We start from the raw sequence: 11,434 nt of genomic DNA, 5'->3' as shown, positions 1-11,434 counted from the left end.
TAAAGCCCCATACACACTATCAGTTTTCCTGCAGGTTTTTCTCTTCAGGTTTACCAAAACCATCTAATATGAGGTCGAACCTTAAGAGTTTCAATTCGTATGGAATCAGGCAGGCCCTTGCACTACATGGTTTTGGTAAACCTGAAGAGAAAAACCTGCAGGAAAACTGATAGGGCCAGATTCTCGTAGATTCCGGCGTAGCGTAGTGTAAGCCATTTACACTACGCCGCCACAACTTACTGGAGCAAGTGCCGTGTTCTCCAAGCACTTGCTCCATAATTTGCGGCGGCGTAGTGTAAATGGCCCGGCGTATGGCCGCCTAATTCAAAGGGGGCGGCTTGTATTTAAATTAAGCGTTCCCCCGCGCCGATCAAACTGCGCATGCGCTGCCCATAATAAATAGCCCAGTGCGCATTCTCCAGCTTACGACGGAAAACGTCAATGAAGCCGACGTGAGCGTCATTGACGTAAAGTCCTATTCGCGAACAACTTAGTAAAACGACGGAAAAAGACGACGCTGACCCGACGCCATACTTAACATGGCATACGGCGGACTGACGTAAGGTTACCCCTCATATAGCAGGGGTAACCTTACGCTTACGGAAACAACGTAAACGACGACGAGGCGGCGCAAAATCGTTCGGGAATCGGCGTATCAGGCTCATTTGCATAGACAAATGAGAAATCGTCGTAAACGCCATCTAGCGGCCAGCGTGGAATTACATCTAAGATCCGACGGTGTAAGTGACTTACGCCAGTCGGATCTACGCCGTATCTATGCGTAAATGATTCTAAGAATCACTCAAATAGATACCCGGGCTCAGAAACAGAGATACGACGGTGTATCTTGAGATACACAGTCGTATCTCTTTTGAGAATCTGGCCCATAGTGTGTATGGGGCTTTAGACTTGCTTATTGTTTTAGAGTAATAAATGGATAGAAACTCAAAAAGGTTGGATCCGTCTGCCCTTCTTCCTGTACTAGATACCAGACATTCTCCCTGTAGACAGTTGAAATCTCACCAAGTCGGGGGTAGCTTTTATTATCTCCAGACCTACTGTTCTGGTAACAACTGTAAATGGTGAGATTTACCCCCATTTTCTGTCCCATTGCCTATATTACCCTAAAGCTTTGTTTGTGCCCCTATCGGATTTGGTGTTCTTCAAAAAATGTTGTTAATGGGTAACAGAACATACATACATCATATCCCATATTGCAGGAAAAGGCGCACAAATAAAGTAACGTTTAGATAGCAGCATATTGGGCGCTATTAAGAGGACTTGTTTGAGTGATTTTATTAACATTAACTACCAATCATTTAGTAAAATATAGTTTGATTGGGTACAGTGTAGCATAATGTTATATAGTACGGTAGCAGCCAATCTACGTAGATTGCCTGCTAGATTACAGTTTCAAAAGAACTGTAAATGGAAAACCTACAATTTAAATGCAATCGTAAGGATTCATTTTTTAGCTTTTTTTATTTCCCCTTTAAAATGTATGTCTTTGCCAGCTTTGTGGGGATTTTTTACTGGTATGTAGACAGCACATATACCTAACAGAGGTTTAAACCCTTCCCTAAAATATCCAATACCAACTCATAAAGGTTTGCATTCAATTCACGTGAAGCAGATACTGTAAAGGGGTTACCTTCTCTAATACTAGTTATCAACATAGAGTTTGTTTAAACATATAAGCCAGACTTTCTCAACTGTTTTTATCCTGAGGAACCCTTGAAATAATTTTGGCACCTCAGAAAACCCCTGCTACAAATTATATCATAAAAAAAGCCAACTTGCTTTAAAATTAACCTATGGATTCCTAACCGATGGGAAAAAAACTATCGTTAGTAGGCGCGTCCATCGGTTAAAAATCCACGCATGCTCAGAATCAAGTCGACGCATGCTGGGAAGCATTGAACTTCGTTTTTTTCAGCACGTTGTTGTGTTTTACGTCACCACGTTCTGACACGATCGTTTTTTTAACTGATGGTGTGTAGGCACGATGGACCATCAGTCAGCTTCATAGGTTAACCTATGACAACGGTCCTTCAGACCGTTGTCCTCTGGTTAACCTATCGTGTGTACGAGGCCTTAGAGTATTTGACTTTCAAGTTGGATCATTGTGGGCATGCTTGCATTGGTGGCCAGAAGGATTGACATTGATGGTCATTGTGAAAATGCCAACCCGTAAGCTGGCCATAGATGGATCTTTTCTTTTCCAACAGCCAGCCCTGCAGCCAATTGACTACAGGTATTGATCGAATGAAAACTTTCCAACATTCCTGTTTGAGAAAAGCTGATCATTAGATCAACTTCTCTCAAGCTGAAATGCCCATTAATGGATCAAAATTCAGCCAGGTCCTGCTGAACCAGCTCAATTTTGGAAGATCTATGGTCAGCTAAAAAAAGATAATTTGTTTCACTTGTTACTTGTCTATTAGCAGAGTAGAAGATCCACTGGCTCTGCCTAGTGACGTTTGGTTTATAACTATGCAGGCATTACAAGTTGGGAAGTCAATCCACCATGGAACCCCTAGCAATCTCTGGAGGAATCCTAGTTGAGAAAAGTTGATATAGAAACTCTCTGGTTATTGTTGTGACATACAGATTCAAGTTTGCATTGTTACTGAAGCATGACTTCCTCTGACACCATGGCTAAGCTGTATCAACTCCTATACCAGTGTCTAATGAAACTGCCTAAGTGACCAATCTAGGCACTTTCCATGCGCAGAGGGATGGTGGTAGGCGGAGTTTAGCTCCCTCAATTCAGAGAAAGTCAGGCCGCAATAACAAAATAAAACTAAGCCAAAGAAGGACGCAGAAAGCCTTTTATAACTAGAAAGCATAGGCATGCGCAAGGGGTGTAGGGTTGCCACCTCACCCTTTTAAAAGCGAAAACATATTAATTGCACAGGTTCTCTGGCTGATTAAGGTGCTGCTAATTAAACTCACTTGGTGCCTTATCGACATTAAATTAGCCCCAGAACCTGTGTAATTACTATGTGTTCGGATTTAAAGGGATGAGGTGGCAACCCTAAAGGGGTGTTCCTGGGCACTCCCTAATCCTTGGGTTGGCAACCCATCAATGGTCGAGCAGGTGAAAGCTAAACCGCAATCCTTCCTTGCCAACCCTCATAACATGGACAAGAAAAGCGGCGGGAGTGGAATTTAATGGAACCGATCTGTATTTTCCTCCTGTAGCAGCTGAAAGTAGGCTTTTCCTCCTCTCCCTCTTGTCGACATTCAGCTGCCACAGGAGGAAAATACAGGGGATCAGTACCAATATAGGCCACCCCCACCACCCCTTCTTTCCCTGTTACTCTTCTTTCTGTTGCCCGGGTCCCCCTGTGTGCTCCCTGGCTCCCGCCCATTGTTTCAGGATGGAGAGTGGGGAAGAGGCCGATAAACATGTCAAACGTATATGTGTTGGAGCTTTGGGGTGCACACCCTAATGCAAAAGGCTGTGCACACATAGAAAAGGTAATAATGTACATATTGTGATCACTGCTTCAAAGCAGGATATTTACTTTCAGAGATTTTTAATTGTATAAAGTTTACTTTAAGCTTCATTATCAAACATCAGCAAGCAATAGTAAACCTAGGCTTGTCTAAATTGAAATATTAGCAAAGTTTAACATAAAAAAATAAAATATGTATAAAAGCAGCCCATATGCTTCTGTACATGCAGCAGTTTGGAGAACTTTAGATGGCTATTTAAAGTGGAGTTCCATCCATAAATATAACATTACATCAGTAGTTAAAAAAAAAAGGCTGAAATCCAGGAAGTCATACTGTCTGGCTTCATGATGCCCACACTTAAGATGGCCCCAGTCAATTTATATTTTATAAAGTGTCTAAATGCTGTAACAACCTAACAAAACGGACCTTAGTTTACAGACTAACTTTACTAGAATACATTAAGCTTGTGTATTACAGGGGTATTTATATTTAAAAAGTGAAATTGTGGCCGGAACTCCGCTTTAAGTGTACTTCTCTCTTCATAGCCATGCTAACCATTCTGTGTCGTATGTATGGCTACTTTAGTTCACAATTGTGTTCAGCTCTAGTCTGACAGTGTTACTATATCCTCATAAGTGTTTAGCACTATTACAGGACAATATTACGTATTCGCAGCCCTTATGGATGGAATGAGTATGTATTTTTCATGAAGAGACACCTGGAAGTCCTAGTAAGAGTCGGGTGGGAACAGAAGAAAGTTTTGTGTTTTGATTGTGATGCCACCAGTGTTGCTATGATACACAATAAATTGTGTCTAGTTTACTTCCCTAAGTTTGTGACTAGCCATTATGTTGTTGTGTCTGCTCCCATGCTATAATTCTTTATTCTTACGGAATAACAATGTGTTTGTACCTGGAGTCATAAATCAGACAAGATCTCTGCCTTGTGGTGGGGAAACAGATGTAAGGAATCCAGAACAAAGCAAAATTGTGTCCTTGCATCACCAGAACTGTGACATTTATATCATGGTTATTTCCTGATGGGTTGTGGCTTAGAGAACTCCTGAGACAGGGAGGGTAATAAAATACTAGCTGACTACCAAAGAATATTCATTTATTTAGGGGTTAGGAGTGCACACAGCTTGAATTTCCATCTGTTTCTGAACTGTTTACTGTATGCTGTCATGTTTAGTATATAAATTTAAATTTATGTAATTTCTTGTATATACGCATTAGTGCTGGGGTAGGCAACCTGGGGTCCTCAAGCTGTTGTGGAACTACATTTCCCATGAGGCATTGCGAGGCTGGCAGTTACAATTACTCCCAGAGGCACGATTGGACTTGGAGTACTGCAACAGCTGGAGGGCCCCAGGTTGCCTACCCCTGCATTAGTGAAATATGTAAGACAAAACAGGCAGCAATGGCTCAAATATAACATCCAGGAATGACAGACATACCAGGATTGACATATTATCTTGTTTCCTTATCATTCTACCCTTCCAGAACTATAGACAATGGTTGTAACTGAAAGTGAAGTGTCAGCTGCTGGGATTGGTGCCTATCTTATACACAAGTCTCACTTGCATTTAGACAGGTCATATGGTGCCCAAAAGTCAAATTAACTCTACCCATAAACCAACCATCAGTGGCAATAACAACTTCTCAAGTCAGGCATCTCCAAATTTTCTAAATAAAAGGCAAGATTACTGTCCTTTAGGCCTCGTACACACAACGGGACCTGTCCGATGGGATCATTTGGTCTGATGGCTGTACACACCATCAGACCAAATTTCCCGTGGACAGGATACGCGGTGACGTGGCCGCGACGATGACGCGGCGACGTGCGCGACCCTAGGTCAATGCTTCCACGCATGCGTCGAATCACTTTGACGCATGCGAGGGCTTTCGGCCGAGCGGACATGTCCGGTGAGTCATACAGACGACCGAACATGTCCGGCGGACAGGCTTCCAGCGGACATGTTTCTTAGCATGCTAAGAAACATTTGTCTGCTGGAAACCTGTCCGCTCGGCCGGGAATCCGGTCCGGTCGGCCGTACAGACGACCGAACATGTCCGCGGAAACTGGTCCGCGGACCAGTTTCAGCAAACATGTTCGGTCGTGTGTACGAGGCCTTAGACTTAGGAGGGCTGAACTGTGGCCAGAGGGAGTAGAAAATTAAGCAATGCCTAAGGCCAGCTATACGGTGGGAATTTCTTTCCTGCAACCACGGATTGCAGGAACGAAATTCGTATGATTCCCCCATCAACACAGACAGTGCCGACTGGGGAATCAGCAATTGTCTTCTCCCGGCAGGGAGCAGACAATAGAAGACATTGATTACCACTAGTGGCTATAGCAGCCATTGGAGGAATAGTGCCAATTGTTAGTGTCAGTGACAGGAATAGTGTCCCATCATTGGTATCAGTGAGAGAAAAAGTGCCCCATTGTTGGTGTCAGTGTGAGGAATAGTGTCCCATCATTGGTGTCAGTAAGAGAAAAAGTGGCCCATTGTTGGTGTCAGTGGGAGGAATAGAGAAGGAAGTGTCACCAGCACACCAGATTTCCAAAATTGGGCCCAAAACTTTAACCACATAGTATTGAAATTAACTATTAATTCATCGATTAATCTTTAATTTTTTTAATCGATCAAAATTATTTTGATTGGTGCTCACCTCTCTGCCGGGCCTTCAGGGAGTTCCGTCGGAGGTCTGGTGACGTCACGGACACCGGCGGGGCTTGCCGTGTCCATCTGAAGCGCTCCTTTGCTGTGCCTTCATATCTGCATGCCGGCGGGACCTTACTATCTGCCACACGCAGGCTGTTACACTTCCCTCTATCAACCTGGAATTCTATAACCATCCACTGGGAGTTGTGATAGTTCCCTTCACGGGAAACATCTACATGCCAACAACGGAATGATGTTAACCTCTCCTCATCTGGATTCAGCAGTAGCATTGTTGTACACATTTTTATACCAGTATCATACTTAGCTACATGTTTTTATGACCATTTGGTATTACCCGCACCATTTTTACAGTTTATGTAGCTACATCGATTTTATCTCCAGTGCAATATTTATTTTGTTACCTACTTGAAAACTATAAAAGTTTTAATGCTATTCCCATCCAGCGCTGCCTTTGTGTGTTTTATGTATCCTGCTATCCATTTTTCCAGTGGTTGGATCTGTATGTGCGTTATAATTAATCGAAATTAGTCGATTAATCGATAAAAAAAAAACGATTAATCGAACACAAAAAAATTGATCAGTAACAGCCCTAATTAAAAGATAAAAGCTACGTTTCGGAGCCACACAGGACCCCTTCATCAGGTCACATGCCTGATGAAGGGGTCCTGCATGGCTCTGAAACGTCGCTTTTATTTTGTTGATACTATGTGAGTAAAGTTTTGGACCCGATTTTGGAGGTGCTGGTGACACTTCCTTCTCATGATTTCAGTCGGTTCCAGCTGTTGGTCATTTCAGCACCCAATCTAAGGTACAGCCGTTTCTGTAGGAACGTGTGCGTTGGGAGTATTGCATTGGAGAGTGGGAGGAATAGTGCCCCATTGTTGGTATCAGTGAAAGGATTAATGCCCCATCGTTGTTGTCTGTAAAATAAACAGTGCATTTTCTTCTGGTGCATTTAGCTTTTATTTGAAATCAGTTTGTTTGAAACATGTCTTAGTTCTTTACAGGTGCTTCTAACCCGATTTGCATCAAGCTGCTTCTAGCGGCATTTGTATTCCCATTAACTTATACAGAGAGAAAAGCTTCTCGGACATAAATAAAAGCCCTGTGTATACAGATACTTTGGCATTGAGTATCTTTGTACATACCTTACAACACACCAATATTACAAAAGCTTAAATTCAGCCCGAATTAGGTATTTATTGCACACACAGAAAAAGTTAACAATGGACATACATTTTCCATCCTGACCCAGTCAACTTGTCTTGCTCTCAAATGATCATCATAACCAACTGAGGAATCAGCTTTCTGCCATGAATTCATTTACAATATTTCAAAGTATGCAAACTGGTAAAATGTACTGTATAGTTAAAGGAGTTGTAAAGGATTTTTTTTTTTTTTGCTGAAATGACTGTTTACAGGGTATAGAGACATAATAGTTAACTGATTCCTTTTAAAAATGATTACAAATAGATAAAAATCAATCATATAATGTACCTACAGTTTCTAGTTTCGTTTTTGCATGTTGTTTCCTGCTTCTGTGATTTACAGAGCCAATACAGGGCAGTGATGGTTTGTAAAACGAAACTGATTGGTGCTGAGGGGTTTCAGACACACAGTAATCACATCTCCTTGATTAGTGACCACAGAGAGAAAGCTCCCAGTACTGTGGTTATCAGGAAACAGACAACCAGGAAGTGTGGCGATCAGAGAAGAATTACAGCAACTTGAGAGCAAAAACGAACAATGAGGACATAAAAACAGCACTGCATTAAGGTAAAGGAAGCTATTAAGATAAAAAAAAAATCCTTTACAAACCCTTTAAAGAGCCCAATGGATGCACAGGAATAATAATTATAAAACAATACTTAAGAAACTGGACTCATCAGTGCCAAGACAAGGTCATCCAACACCCAGGGCAAAGATAACAAACTGTGCCCCCCTCCTCCTTTCATGATGTGCACGTTTAGGGGATCCCACACCCAGCAGTCACTCACTTGTTAAAATCACTGCCACTCTCACTACTCCTGTCAGCCTTGGAACAGAAGGAAGGTGCCCCCATCCATACAGTAAACCATTGCGCCCAGAGCAACTGCCCTTCCCACCTACCCCATGTCCCAGCCCTGGGACTCATTGTAGGAATAAAAGTTGTTGAAAATGGGGCACAACAATAAAAAAAAAAAGGTTATAAGATCATGGACTGGTTTTGTTGTTAATTGTAACAATAAAAAACCCAGTCCTGGGGTAAGTAGACCTTAATTTTCGGGAACAAATTTAAAATATTCTATAACGAAATGTGGTTTGAGTAGGGAGGAAATGGGTAAGAAAAAAGGATGGCAGGGCAACATGAATGTAGAGGGAACAATTGATGGTATAGCAAACTGCTCGTCAGTGTGGATCACTCTTGTAGTTCAAGATACCAGGTTTGACAATACAAGTTTGTCATCGTTGATTCAATGTAGTTGCAATATTCATGACCAGCATAAGACTAATGCCCTGTACACACGATCAGAATTTTGGATGGGATAAAAATCCGACGGAATTTTACGCCGGAATTCCATTCAAGCTGTCCTACATACAGTCAGACCAAATTCCGACCGTCCAAAATGCGGTGACGTAAAACACTACGATGAGCCGAGAAAAATTAAGTTCAATGCTTCCGAGCATGCATCGGCTTGATTCTGAGCATGCATGTTTTTTTTTTTTCTCCGTCGGAGTTCCACACAGACAATCAGAATTTCCGATAGAATTTTTTTCCATCGGAAATTTCTAAACTAAAAGTCAGATGGGGCCCACACACGGTCGTAATATCCGATGAAAAAAATCCGTCTGACTTTTTTCATCGGAAATTCCAATCGTGTGTACAAGGCATAAGAAATAATGTATATAGAACCAAAAAAAAAAAAACAATAAAAATCATTGAAAAATAAACCATTTACAAAATAAAGCTTTGTTTTGTTGAACCTGGAATAAAAGTACTGTCTGCATCCCAATGTACTGTATTTAAAATCAAAAGACATTTGTATTTGCAAGTGCGTGTATGTGTTAGTCTGGCTATGTAAAGGTTAAACTCCCAGGAAGCCTGTGTGATATCACCCTCTGCCTTTTTGAAGATAGTGACCTTGATAGAACTGTCATATCCCACATGGCCCTGTGTAGGACAGCATGGCTTCCTGGGAATAACATGTGGGTGACACTCTATACCCGCTCTCCGAAGCCTTGGAGATTTTCCTCTTCCAGAGCTAGGCTGACATTTTGCAGCTCTGTGAAAAAGTCAGACAGGTGTCTCGGGAGAGTTAGTGCTCAGCTCGCTGTCAGTATGTGAGTTTTGTTTTGTCATTATTCCTCCCACTCCCCTGGCATTATCCTCGCCAATTGCCAATGTCATTATCCTTGCCATCTCCTCCTCCTCCTCATGTCACGCTGAGATGGATTTCCTGCATAGAGCCAGCATTGCTGACAACTACTATCTGACTAAAGCTGCAGAATTTTTTATAGAAGAATAGTGAGGGAACTTTACGTTCTGTGGCCTATATGACTGGGAGAAGTCAGGCAGCTCTGGTGCCATTATTGAAGAGCAGGAGTACCGAAATAAAATTCAAGGAGGTCCAAAATTTTCTTTGGACCGAGGTCCGAATCTCGGTGTCCCCATCACAGCGCCCCTTTACATCAGGTGTCCCCATTACAGCGCCCCTTTACATCAGATGTCCCCATCACAGCGCCCCTTTACATCAGACATTCCCGTCAGAGTGCCTCCTTACATCAGATGTCCCCATCACAGCGCCCCTTTACATCAGGTGTCCCCATCACATTGTTCTTTACATCAGGCATTCCTGTCAGAGTGCCTCCGTACATCAGATTTCCCCATCAGAGTCCTTCTTAACATAAAATGTGCCCATCAGCGTGCACATTAAAATAAGGGTCACACTGATGGACACATTTTATGTTAAGGGGCACTCTGATGGGCACAACAAAACGTGACCCTTAAAAAGGTGCCCATCAACGTGAACCTTATTTTATGTTAAGGGGCACAACAAAATGTGCCCATCAGAAGAAAAACTGATGTAAGGGGGTCTTTGCTCACCAAAGCCCCAAGTTACATCAGCGTCTACAGAGCACCCCTTATATTAATGTATACACTGTGAGCAGGGCCGTCTTAATAGCATCATGGGCCCCTGGGCAAAGTAATGCTTTGGGGCCCCTACAATGATGACAGTGCAGGTAAACAGACATCAAGTAGGTAGGAGGCAGACTGCCTCCCATGTGTATCTATCCCTCTCAGTGCCATCATGGTGCCCCAAATTTCGGGGCATTGTGGGCTCAAGGACCATCTGCTTTGGGGAAAGTGCAGGGGCCCCCCCATGCAGCTGGGGCCCCTGGGCAGTGCCCAGGTGTGCCCTCTCATTAAGACAGCCCTGACTGTGAGGCAGGAGAGAGGTGGTGTGGATGGAGGAAGAGCAAATGAGCCCTCTCTCGTCCATGCAGGGGGAGGAAACTGCCAGTGCTGGCTCTGAGCTGTGTGTGAGAGAGACTCAGCTCAGAGCCTGCAGCCAGCAACCCTGCTGGTAGTTCCGCCACTGGTGTGTCCCTGTCCAGTTCCTCTCTGCTGATAGGATGACATTGGCAGGGCATGAGATGACATTGGCAGGGCATGAGAGGAGACACAGGCATGGCCGCATAGAGGAAGGTAAGTGGCTAACGCAGTTTGGACCAGAGTCGCCGTTAACCTCTCGCTGTGCGGCCCAGTCATCAAGCCACAGACTGGGTGGCCCCAGACCAATCGAGCAAATACCCAGTCCGGGTCTTGGCACGTGTATGCAGTTGCTGCACAGTTCAGTAGGGGTACTGCATAACAGGATTCTAAAGCCCAGACCATACTCCTGTATCTGTTAACTTGAAAAGCCCCCCTTTATCACCCAATTATTTTCCAGGGTGTAAGGTTGGCAAACTGTTTTAAATGGTGCTAGCTCACATCTGTGTTAAAGCCTTGGCACATGTTAAAGGAGTATTGATGTCAACATTGGCACAAAAAAATGCATGGTTGATAGTGATCCTGCCGCTTTACAAAAGAGATTCAACCAGTTATATTTGTTGTATAGGGACAATGTCTATTTAATTTGGCTAATTTTAGTAATAGTAGGAAATACTGACAGCTGAAATACATTTTATTTATCAAAAATAACTGTGGTTAGTTTTCCTGGTTATATCAGGGATCAAACAACCAGGAACTATACTGGAGTGATCATGTTCTCCCTGTGCTTGCTATGGTTTTTGCCCACACTCCAA

Source organism: Rana temporaria, chromosome 10, assembly GCF_905171775.1.
Source record: "Rana temporaria chromosome 10, aRanTem1.1, whole genome shotgun sequence".
Taxonomy (NCBI): Eukaryota; Metazoa; Chordata; class Amphibia; order Anura; family Ranidae; genus Rana; species Rana temporaria.
Note: the sequence above shows the minus strand (reverse complement) of the source record.